Raw genomic sequence first — 13681 nt, 5'->3', positions numbered from 1 at the left:
CTTAAGGGGACTCCATTGCCAGTGGAGCCAACACTTTGTTGGTCCCATGAAAATATTTTCACACCAAGATTAATTACCTTTGTGCTCCTTATTTGTTAATAATATCATTTTGCTAAGTTTATTTTTCGAAACTGTCCAACATTTAAAATCTATGTTCATTAAAATTTAAAAAACATTGGATGGTTGAGATTGCTTCTACAGATCCGCAGAACATTACTTGTGTATATACGCAACTCAAGATATACTTATTTGTGTATATTCTACGCCTGTATCAGATTTTTTATTTGTTTTTCTGCTGTTGTTAGTTTCCCTAGGACCTCCTTGGCAGAGAAGTGAAAAGTGCATTAACTCTTTATTTGGAATAGATATATGTTCAGCGAAAATTGAAATCAAAGTCGAAATTAGAATCATATATTTAGCTAGGCACGGTCTCACTAGTTATGCATGCACTTTAGTTACCTAATTATCTAGGTTAAATAATAATAAAATTCAAAATTTGTATTTATTAGATGAGATTTCCCATCTCCCAAAATTTTATTTAAAGAAAAAAAATCAATCTCACATAAAAGAATACAAATCGCAGGACCACAGCAAATATCCTAGAGTGAGAGGAAACTCTATTTATAGTAAACTCTATTTAAATTCAACTCTATTTATAGTAAATTCAGCAAATATCCTAGAGTGTGCTTCTATACAATAGCTGACATTCTAGATTAGTAATGGCAACATTCGTTTTTGGAAAAATAAAAAATAAAAAATGTACGTATAATGGTAAATATTTGCCCTGTTTTACTTTGTTTATTTACTTTATTTTCATTATTTGTCTATTTTCCCGACTTTTTTAAAATCTCAAGATTGTCAAATATTATGATGATTGCTTTATATTTCCTCCAATTGCATTGCTTTCAATTACTTTGGCATTCACAAACTAAACTTGTTCCTTAGCAAATCTCTTTTAAAAACTTCTTATTGTCCTACAAGACCCTCTTACTATACAAATTAATAATTACTTAATCTTAAACTAAATTTATATTATATGTATTTATGGCTTTTACAACATATATTCTTATTGTTGTTCTTGTAATTTATTTTGACTAATTTCATTTCTAATTTTTTTTATATGAAAAATCAAATCTCTTCTCGACATTCTCTAAATTAAAATTTAGAGTTGAGGTTAATTTATCAAAAATGTATTCTTAATAGCATAAAATGTATTCTTAATAGCATAAAATATATTCTTAATCTCGGAAAGCTACTAAATGCATCAACTAAATGACGTTGGTTTGGAACCAGAAATCCAAATGTGAGGGCTCCAGTAAGTAAGCATCTTCGGAGACAGCCCTCCGAGCAGAGAGACAGAGAGACAGACGATACAGCTTCGATAAACAGCCTTCCAGATTCCAGCCACCCCAACCCTCGTAGTTGAATTGCAATCCCGATAATGAAGTATCAATCACAACTCTTGCCCCATATTTTGCACAAACACATCTCTTTGTTGCTGTAAAGCAAGCCAGTTGGATTGACGGTTGGACCAGAAATGTTTACCCACGGCTTCTTTACAGTCTCGAGTATTGTCACAAGTGTCTTCTCTGTCACCTTAAAGCCCACTTCATATTCAGTAGGGATATTCACAATGTTCGCTTTCAAAAATTTTGCAGCAGAAACATAGTTCCCATTCGAGCCAGCTGGGAAGCATAATGGTCCACCTTCTAGGATACAGCAGAGGACTAGCCTATTAAACAGAGATTGAGAGCAACCTGCATATGTGAATTCTGTATCTGTATCGACTGAGAAACCAAAATTGCTCTTGATATATATGTCTTACGCTAGGGGTGACGTCAATTTCTGACTCAGACATGTTTTGTCCTGCAAAAATTTCAAAGATAGCAGCTTTGACCAGAGATGGTGCAGGCAAGAAGCTTTGGTCTACATCCATATGAATCAGGTCAGAGTTTGGTGTCTCAGTAATTGACGGTTCAGCACCGTTGAGGACAGAGATGGGTGATCTAGAAAACCCGATCATCTCAGTTGATTTGGCCTTTTCACAATCCCTCTGAAGAACATTTATCAAAAAGCAATTTCATAAGCTAACTTACTTCAATGAACAAAAGCAAATGGCAGAAAATGCCAATGTAGCGGCTAGAAGTGCCATGAAATGAACAAGTGAGAAATATTAAGAAAAATCAGAGGTCGGATAAACATATGCCCAGGGAATTAATGAAAAAATCCAAGTCCTTGCATGATTCTGAATTGCTTATGTTGCTTCCAATTTTTGTAACATAAATATCAACTCTCTGATTACTGTCATGTTCAAATGGAAGAGTTATTCAACATTGGATATACTTAAATATACTCATAAAAACATGCATATTCATGCGTGTGTGTACCTAAATACATATATTCAAAAATGGATTCTGTGATATGAAAACAGAGTAAAAAAGAGAAGGATAACCTCTTTATGTGCACGTCGCTCAGCAAGCTGGAAAGCCAGAAGTGTAAAACCTTAAGTCCTCATAACATCCAGATTAAATTACTGAGAAATACGAAAGCGGAAGCGTACCTGAATCCATGGTGATTCGTAGTAGTTCTTGAGTGTAGGAGTGGACTTCCAATCTTCTCTTTTTCTCTTGAGTTTAGAATTCTCTCTGAGATGGACTTCCAACACAATATGCACAAGCACAGAACCGAATCTGAATCAACTCAATATTCGACAAACCAGACTTAAACTTCCAAGAAACAGAATTAAGAAGAAAGAAAGAGATGAATCAAAGACAAAATCACAGAGAAAACAGAGATAACGTGGTGAAGTCTCTCATGAGTGAAAACATCAGAGCTTGCTTTTATTGATTCTGAAAGTGTTTATGTGAGTAACTAAAGAGTTTGTATGTATTGCTTTCAATTACTTGTATTGCTTTAATTGTATTGCTTTCAATTACTTGAGCCTTCACAAGCTAAACCAAACTAAACTTTTTCCTTCAGCAAATCTCTTTTAAAAAATTCTTATTTTTCTATAAGACTCGCTTACTATATAAATTAATAATTACGTAATTCAAAACTAAATTTATATTATGTATCTGTGCCTTTTATAAAATATACTTTTATTGTTGTTTCTGTAATTGATTTTGCCTTATTTCATTTCTAATTTTTTTTTTCTTTTCAACTTGCTCTGGAGTCTTTGGTCAAAATTAATTGAACTTCTAATCAATATGTAGTTACAAAATGGTTAGGGAAGTGATAAAATAAACTCGAAGCATTGCATATGTATATGTTAATCTTATTTGCCAATTTATTTTCTTGCAACTAATATTAAACTTTTATAGCATCATTTTATTGCCAAATATTTTTCTGTAAATACATATTTCATTATTGCATGATTAATATTTGTTGTCTATCATTACTCATCACATGCCACATTGATAATATTCCTTTATTCCTCTTTCTTTATATGTTAAACTAACTCAAAATCAATTATATCTTTTATATGAAATTGCATAAAATTATGAAGTCAATGTTTTTAATATCATATCATCGCAATTGATTGATGACGAAATTTTAATGTAATGTTGCATGGAGATGCTACCATGCCATTAGGATTAATGTAGTCTTGTAGGTATATTTAATCTATTGTTGTGGCCATTGAACAAAGAATTGATCAGTTATTTCCTCTGTTTAATTGATCTGCTAACTTGCAATGTCTTCATTGATGATTTGTCTGTTTTCCCAATATTCTACAAATCTAAAACTTGCCAAACATTTTGATGCTTACTTTATAAAATTGTAAGTTTATATTTCTTTGATTGATCCTTGCCACAAGCCATGTTCTGTTGGTCAGACACATGCATGCATGTGTGGAAATTTCTTATTTTTCGTTTTGATCTTTGTCCTATATCTTCTTTGAAAACGTTACTGAAATCACCCTTATGTTGCGAACCGCCCAATTCGCTAGCCCAATTTGCTCACCAAGAGCCCAACACAAGGCCAAGATTGCTAGCTTGACCCAATTCTGGAAAGTTCTAGGCAACTCTAGCACATTGAGCTTGTAAATACTCTAGAATTCTCCTTACAATTCCAGCACATGTAAATAGCTAGGAAGTGGTAGAATTCTTTAGAATCTCTAGAGCTTGGCAAGCCTCCCCTATAAATATGGGATGGCATTAGGCATTTGCATTCAACAAACACAACAACAAGCATTGAGCACTCAAGCATTGTAATCTCTCCTTTGTGCAATACAAGTTTTCTTATTCGGCTCCATTGCTCTCTTCTCTAGTTCGAAAAGCTCTAGGCTTACTTAGCAACATTCGGCAAAGTTGTCTGAGTGTCGCACGGGTTAGCTGCGCAAAATACTCATGCCATGACACTTAGCCAATAATCAAATGAACAGGCTCTCATTTCACTTGCATTAGTTTCTTTACAATTTCTCAAAAATTAATCCTTTGCTTTAGCAACGTGGAGTTGGTCGGACGTGAATCCTGCCAATTCCTTAAGATTTGTCATTTGTGTTCTCTTTTTCATATTTCATATTTCAAGCTTGCTCTCTTCTTGAGCAGTTAAGCAATTGTAAATTGTCAATCTCTCATATCTCTGTTTTCAAAAAATTAGTTAAGCAATTGTACTGTGCTTTTATTGAAATGACCCTTTCCTGACGGAGGGTTGCCTTCTGCGGAACTGACTAAGCTCCGAATAACGTGGTGTGATAAACTAGAGGCCTCACGCAAGGACAAGCACAGTCTTCAAGAATTAAACAGAGCAGGCCTGGCAAGCGTATAGGGTATTGCTTCCCAGTTGAGGCAGATGATGGTATGTTTCCCAGCAACATTCAATCACTTTATATTCATGATATGAAGATTTGGAAGCCATCGATGGGGTGGGGGGAAGGGGGATTGAGCAAATTCTCATCTCTACAACGACTGTCAATCGGAGGACTTCATTACTTGGTGTCATTTCGCCACAGGAGTTAGGAACCCGTTTGTGGATTTATGATTTCCAAAACTTGGAATGCCTGTCTTCAGTTGGTCAAAATCTCACGTCGTTGGTGTATCTTTGGCTTTATATTCGTCCGAAGCTAAAATACTTTTTGGACAAGAGCGTGCCTACCTCGCTCTTGCAACTGTATATCAAGGATTGTCCGCTGATAGAAGAAAGATACAGAAAGGATTAAATCGATCGTCTTATGTGGCAAGATCTCAGTTGAAATTTCACTCTCTTCTATCTTTAGTTTTCTTTTAACTGAGACACTTTGAAAAAATTAATACAACAATTTCTGCTTTTGAGAACTACAAGGTTAACACTTAACGATTGTTGGATTCCAGTGAAAAGAATTTATTTGTTGAGGTTGAATGATAGAATATATGCAATTTTCCTGCAGGTGTTGACGGTCTAAAATTTTGAGTGATACTTGAAAATTGCAACATATACAAGAAAACAGAACGAAAAGCTGAAGCCAATAACTTGATGGGTTAATAAAATTTTAGTGAAGTGATAAAATACACTCAAAATAAGATTTTTCTAATATCTTTTAAAAGATAACAATTGAAACTAAAAAACTGACCGACCGGCTTACAAATGAAGCCAATAGCTGATGGGTTTAATAAAGTAATAATTTTTGCTAGAAGAAAAAAGTAAATTAAATCGTTTTATTCATGAAAAAAATCATATTACATTTTATTTCTCCAAATTTTAAAATTGGAATTTCACTCTGATTCCTAATGTAACCAAGAATCTTGCATCAGAAAAGAACGAAAACAGGATGAACACGTACCAAAGAATAGATACAACAAAACCCAAAAGATTAGTAAATGTCATAAATTTACAATAGACACAAACACAATGAGTTTTTTTTCAGAGAATTGCATGCTCAATGATAAAAAAAGTATGCAGGTCATTCTACCAACTTGTCTATTATATTTTATGCTTTATATTATAAAATCAGGAGTGTGGCGATGTCTTATTAAATAAAGAAAGGAAAAAATGGGTTATGTAAGACAATTATATAATTAGGGTTAATTATTTCAAGCCTTCAAGGCTTTTTTTTTTTTTTGTCAACTAAATTGTTATTAAGGTAGTATTCGATATGTTAATAGAGTATTTCTATTCCTATTCAGGAAAGTTTCTACTTAATGTAAATTAATATAACTTCATTCACTGTCATTCATGTAAACTTATGTATTTCTTTTTTATAACATTACTTGATGAGAAACCATAAGTAAAGTTGTTCAGGCTATGCTAGGGACCCTTCTTAGTGTTTAAAATAGGCCATCTGTTATCACCTCTTTGAAATTTATAAGTACCAATAATATCTGTGGACTAGAGTGCAATGAATCCAAAACTTGAAGCCCTAAAACGGCTGTGCTTTGAGTAAGTGAATCCACCTACGAGTCACGTGCAGCACACATGCTATCTTCTTCACTAAACTTAAGGAAAAACGACGCTGCTTTCAGTTTCAGTCGTTTTGAGCAAGTTTAAGTGAAGCACGTGAGACCGCATGTGAGAAGGGAATCAAATTCGTTATGAAGCCATTATACACGTGTCCAAAAGCTGTGCAATTGGGTTTTAATATCAGGGGTATGAAGAGGCTGGTTGTTGAAAAAAATTTGCATAGGATTTTGAGAGCTTTCCGGAGAGATCTTAGAAAGAGAGAAAGAGTCTTCTTGTTCCTTGTAATCTCCTCTGTATTAGCTCTGTAAAATTCATTTTGAATCATCAAAAAAGCTTTTTTCTGTGGCTTCTCCCGTGGATGTAGATTGTGCATTTATGCATAATCGAACCACGTTAAATCTTGTTCTTTGTGTGAGTGTGTTTTGCTTCTAGTTCAATTTAGTCCTCTGCTTTCAATCTCCATTAACCTAGAGCTAAGGTGTGAATCAGCATTGAAGCCTCATATTGGTGTTGATTTAATTGCAACTTGAACAGATCTTGACAAAGGTTCTTGGACAGTGATTTATTTCTAATCAGAGAACAAAGCAATCAAGTTACTACAATATCATTATTCAATCATTTAGAAACATCTGAGTATTTATGATTAGTTTATCTATCAATTAGAATTAGACACGTGTATATATGTAAACTCCAATTAAATCTTGACACGTGTATTGTATATGAGCCATATCTAAACAAGTGAGCTCTAATTTCTACTACAATTTTTTTAAAGTTAGATAGATGTACATATCTATGCATGTACCAAATTGGAGGCAGCACGTAAATATTGATTCTTTCTGGTGGATACTGATTTTAATTTTTTTTTGTTTTTCATTCATTCAATGATGTTTGGTCCACCCATGTCCAGTTCGTCAAAATTATTGATGGTGATGGGGCTGTTTTTCTTTTCAGTTTTCACATTAAATTTATTTCTATTGTGTCTATTTGTTTGATAACATATTAATTGTGTTTGGGTGGGTGTAGTATGCGAGTAATGGCTTGCTTTCTCAGCTGCTGAAAAACTATTGATCTTTTTATTACATATGTATTTGTTGCAACTGCATATGTATGCAATCTGTAGCTTGCAGGGTTATGTATTAATATTCATAATTAATTTGTTCTTTTCAAACTTAGCCAAAGTTGTTGAAACATATAAAGACTCAAGCATTTAGTGTTCTTTATTAAATTAGCATATGATTGGACATATCAAATAAATAATGAAAATCAGATTATTATGATGATTGGATTAGTTAGCTAGATTAGTATTATTTTGCCTAATTATCAACGATAACATTCAATTATGTATAATACGTCCTTTGTACTTTCTCTTTCAATTAAAATCATAAAAAGACTTTCAATGTAGACCATGTATTTGTTATGTTGTTTATTGGAGTGAATTGTTGTTGTTCTTGTGATTGTCAAAAATTGTCTTTGCGAGTTATTTATTTTTTATTTATGAAATCAATGGGGTTTCACTCCTAATGGATGGATGTTGCTGGGTGCTAGGGATGGCAAGTAAATATCCTCTTCCGGATCCAGAAAAAATCTAAATCCGGATATTAAAAAATGCAGATCCGGATTTGGAAGGTGGGGATCCGCACGGATCCGGATGCTTATGTTTAAATATCACGATAAAAAAAAAGTAACTGAATTGAGGCTGTTCCCAAGCAAGTCCAACCGCTACTGTTAGCAATTCGGGTTATTGTGTCTAAAGGGCTTTCTACATCATACAAATTACACTGGTTCTTCACAATTATTAACACATTAATATTACTAGTTAGAAAGTAATAAATAGATGGATTTTTTATTTTGAAATAAACACATTGATTGAAGAATATTAAAGGATGGGACTATTTGTAATCTAAAATTTTCTCAAAATGCCCTTTTATTATGTGCATTAGTTAATAGATTTTAGGAAATCACTTTTCACTTTGAACACTTTCATAAATACCAAAATACTCCTCGATAACATTGCTTCTATTATCTTTATTTTTTCCGTACACCCATAAAAATATTTAGCACACCAAGATATAATTACCTTTTGCTCTCCCTATTTGTTAATAATATCATTTTGCTAATTTTATTTTTCATAGTTGTCCAACATATAAAATTGATATTCATTAAAATTCAAAAAAAAAAAAATTGGATGGTTGAAATTGCTTCTATATATTCGCAGAACAGTTATATGTGTATATATATACACGCAGCTCATGATTGTGCAAAAAATTGAAATCTTTATATGGAATAGATATATCTTCAACAAAAATTGAAATTTAAGTCAAAGAAATTTGAATCATGGAGTCTCTTTGTGCAAATTTGTTAAACAAACTTTTAAACAATGCACGAGTTTTAATGCTGAGGAAGAACGTTCTAAATTTAAGGTTTAATAATTTTACATGGGCGTGTAAGCGCTAGGTTGGTGTCAAAAGTATTATTATTCTATTTATTTATATTGAATTGGTCTTAATGAGGGTTTTGTTGCAGTAAAAAATAAGAATGTTCAAAATAAATTTTAAGTGTAAATAATCTCACACTTATAAAAAATGATATAAATTTAATTTATTATTTTATAAATCATCATGTGCGCTGGTTCATCTTTTTGACTTTCTACATTATTTCTATTCACTCCCTTTGATATGGACAATAAACCAATTATTGTTAGGTATATCATAAAATTGAATGCTTATGTTTAAATATCTTTGTTCAGTATGTACCTATATATATGAATCATCTCTTAATTTAGATTTGAATTAAATTTATCACATCACAACATACCACGTCTATGTTCTTATTTACAAGTTCTTCTTCAATTGATAATGAGAAGTACAGCAATTTACTAAGTAATTAGCTAGTTGTTACAAATGAAAACAATATCTCGATGAGTTGATTAATTAATAATATATCATTTTTGTTAATAACAACGAAAAATAAATTAAATCGTTTTATTCCAAATGTATTGCTACCAGGACTCTTGCGTCATAAAATAATAAAAAAAGATAAATCACCAAAGAATTGATGCAACAAAACCCAAAAGACTGTTGCATGTGACATGAATTAACAAAAATGGACGTAGAAAATTGAGATTATTAGAGAATGTGGTTGATGACAGTAATTCACTTTCCCCTGTTTATTGGATCTGCTTAACTTGTGTCTTCATCATTTAACTATTCTCCCATCTTTTTTCTTAAACAAAAAGGGAAAAAAAATCAAACCGATTGAATCATGACTATTATAGTGATATTAAATTTTTAAAATATAATTTTGAAATCAAATAGTATATTTTGAAGGAAATATATTATTACATAGATTAATAATTATCTAGTATAAAAAAATCCATGTGATATGTCTATATGGCTTGTGTGAAATATATTCTCAACATCGTTTATTTCTTTTTAAATTAATTTCAACTTGGATCTCATTTTTGACTTTTGTAATGCATGTGAAACGAAATTCTAGTTGGTATTGTCATTTTATGACAAAAAATTATTCAATATCAATATCATCTAATACTTTGTTCAAAACAGTTTGTATAGCATAACTATCATCTTTAACGTGGAAAAATAAAAACCATACAATAGTCTTCTTATTTTAAAGCAGTTAACTATTAAAAATCTTCTTAAAAGAAAAATAGTATTCAAATAAAACATAATAGATTCTAACTCAAGGTAAATCAATACCATAAACGTAATCATGTTTTTCCAAAATAATAAATATTTTCATAAATTAATAATTTATTAACTTATCGATTAATTAATATTCGTTAAATTTGAACAAATTTTTCATTGGTCCTAGAGCTATTAATTTATCGAGATTTTATTATATTTGTTGTAGGAAACAATGCAATTTATAACAATATATGGTTGCAATGGGAATAACAACCATTTAATAAAGGTTAATGCAAAAGAAAGTGCTTTATTTTGGCTGACCCCTCCTCCTACATTTGCTAAGCCATTAACCATAATGATGAAGAATATTACTAAAGTAAGTTTGATTGATACAAAAGATCTATTTCTTTGAATTAGAATATATGCAACTTAATTCAGAAGTGGCTAATGTGATACACACCATAAAATTAAAAAACCGAAATAGTGGAATTAATTAATTAATTTTCAGTAACAAATTAAAAAATTAAGATTAATATATGATATGCCTGCGTGCAAGTTTGTGTAATCTAATTTTCGGTCTTTTGGGACATGTTCAATTCTTGTTCTTTCTTATGAAATCATATTCACATTTTTAATTGGTACGGAATATATGTATATCTCTAATCTAATTTGGATAGTTTATCTTTTCAAAGATTTCAAGTAAAAAATATTCATAAAATTAATTTTCGATATATGGTGGGTGTTGTTACTTTCAATTCTTGATGGCCGCCTATAAAGAAACCAACCGATATTTGCCCAATTTGTGAGGTAAGATGCAAGCATTTGATGACATTCAGCAGCCTTTTACTGCCCTCTTCAACAATGTCAATAATCAAAATAGAGTGAAACCAAATCCTAGGAATAAAAATCTAAAAAAAAAAAAAGAGTAAACTGCATTCTTAAGCTGATGCTAGTGATCCTTTTACAAATGATTGCATGATTAGTTTGCTAATTAATTAACAAAGTGAAAACAAAAACAAATAGACAACCACAGCAATAATTTTGCAAACAACCAAACCCCACCATCCCTTTTAGAAAAGGAAAAAATACTATCAGAGAATTAACATTTTTCTATTTATTTCACTGTTACTTGATTCCACAAAATGTTTCAAAAGGAAAGGAAATCATTTTGTATTGCTTTTTGTAAATAAGTGTAATTTGAAAACTATCTGAAAATTAGTCCCGTTACCTGTACAATTACAAAAAAAAAAGTATAGTTTCCATTTTGTTTTGTGAGATTCTTTCATGATCTTTTGGTTAATTCACGGATGTCCGATGTCCAGTTCCTAAAACACGAGGACGGAAGCTTGCTAAACTATCGGTGGTGGGTACTGTCTTTTATTTCATTTAATGTAATAATCGCATTATGTTAATTATGTTATCAGCTTGTTAAATATATACCTTTAACAAATGAGTCACATTTGTGTTATCTAATTCTGTAAACGTATAAGCTATTTCTTCTTCCCATCAATTAAACCCCAAAGAATAGAACTCCCACTATAAATATCTCCTTCAAATTGACTCCTTTTTTTCTTTCCTTAATACCTTTTGAGCAGGTTTTCTTCCTTTTTAAGATAGCAAACAACTAACATAAACATCTATATCTCTAAGCAAAAAAATATTTGTTCACAAAATAAAAAACCACTGCAGAAAGGAAATGACACATACCCAGTTGAAATAGAGGCTTCATCTCTCGCCTATTATTGTGTTTAAAGAGCTTTCTACATCATACAAATTACATTGGTTCTTCACAATTATTAACACATTAATATTACTAGTTAGAAAGTAATAAATAGATGGATTTTTTATTTTGAAATAAACACATTGATTGAAGAATATTAAAGCATAGGACTATTTGTAATCTAAAATTTTCTCAAAATGCCCTTTTATTATGTGCATTAGTTAATAGATTTTAGGAAATCACTTTTCACTTTGAACACTTTCATAAATACCAAAATACTCCTCGATAACATTGCTTCTATTATCTTTATTTTTTTCCGTACACCCATAAAAATATTTAGCACACCAAGATATAATTACCTTTTGCTCTCCCTATTTGTTAATAATATCATTTTGCTAATTTTATTTTTCATAGTTGTCCAACATATAAAATTGATATTCATTAAAATTCAAAAAAAAAAAAGTTGGAAGGTTGAAATTGCTTCTATATATTCGCAGAACAGTTTTATGTGTGTATATATATATACGCAGCTCATGATTGTACAGAAAATTGAAATCTTTATATGGAATAGATATATCTTCAACAAAAATTGAAATTTAAGTCAAAGAAATTTGAATCATGGAGTCTCTTTGTGCAAATTTGTTAAATATACTTTTAAACAATGCCAAAAAGTGTACATCTTACAAGTTGCATACCACGTCTATGTTCTTATTTACAAGTTCTTCTTGATTTGATAATGAGAAGTACAACAATGTACTAAGCAATTAGCTAGTTGTTACAAATGAAACCAATATCTCGATGAGTTGATTAATTAATAATATATCATTTTTGTTAATAACAACGAAAAATAAATTAAATCGTTTTATTCCAAATGTATTGCTACCAGGACTCTTGTTTCATAAAATAATAAAAAAAGATAAATCACCAAAGAATTGATGCAACAAAACCCAAAAGACTGTTGCATGGGACATGAATTCACAAAAATGTACGTAGAAAATTGAGATTATTAGAGAATGTGGTTGAGGACAGTAATTCACTTTCCCCTGTTTATTGGATCTGCTTAACTTGTGTCTTCATCATTTAACTATTCTGCCCATCTTTTTTCTTAAACAAAAAGGAAAAAAAAAAAATCAAACCGATTGAATCATGACTATTATAGTCATATTAAAATTTTTAAAATAATTTTGAAATCAAATAGTATATTTTGAAGGAAATATATTATTACATAGATTAATAATTATCTAGTATAAAAAAAATCCATGTGATATGTCTATATGATTTGTGTGAAATATATTCTCAACATCGTTTATTTCTTTTTAAATTAATTTCAACTTGGATCTCATTTTTGACTTTTGTAATGCATGTGAAACGAAATTCTAGTTGGTATTGTCATTTTGCGACAAAAAATTATTTAATGTCAATATCATCTAATACTTTGTTCAAAACAGTTTGTATAGCATAACTATCATCTTTAACGTGGAAAAATAAAAACCATACAATAGTCTAATTCTTTTAAGGCAGTTAACTATTAAAAATCTTCTTAAAAGAAAAATAGTATTCAAATAAAACATAATAGATTCTAACTCAAGGTAAATCAATACCATAAACGTAATCATATTTTTCCAAAATAATAAATATTTTCATAAATTAATAATTTATTAACTTATTGATTAATTAATATTCATTAAATTTGAACAAATTTTTCATTGGTACCAGAGCTATTAATTTATCAAGATTTTATTATATTTGTCACAGGAAACAATGCAATTTATAACAATATATGGTTGCAATGGGAATAACAACCATTTGATTTCGATGACAATAACCATAATGATGAAGAATATTACTAAAGTAAGTTTGATTGATACAAAAGATCCATTTCTTTGAATTAACATATATGCAACTTAATTCAGAAGTGGCTAATGTGATACACACCATAAAA

General features: G+C 30.5%; 1 protein-coding gene across 1 annotated transcript in view; it reads right to left on the bottom strand.

The window, feature by feature from the left end:
- The window catches only part of LOC112097690 (methionine S-methyltransferase-like), a 29148-nt gene extending 17392 nt beyond the window's left edge, over positions 1-11756 (bottom strand). Inside the window, exon 1 of the mRNA XM_024183016.1 lies at positions 11727-11756. The gene's annotated coding sequence lies outside the window, so the exon portion shown is untranslated. The remainder of the gene's footprint in view (positions 1-11726) is intronic.
- Positions 11757-13681: the final 1925 nt, after the last annotated feature.

This window comes from Citrus clementina, unplaced genomic scaffold (assembly GCF_000493195.1).
Source record: "Citrus clementina cultivar Clemenules unplaced genomic scaffold, Citrus_clementina_v1.0 scaffold_5, whole genome shotgun sequence".
NCBI lineage: Eukaryota > Viridiplantae > Streptophyta > Magnoliopsida > Sapindales > Rutaceae > Citrus > Citrus x clementina.
Note: the sequence above shows the minus strand (reverse complement) of the source record. Positions and strands in the feature narration are given on the sequence as shown.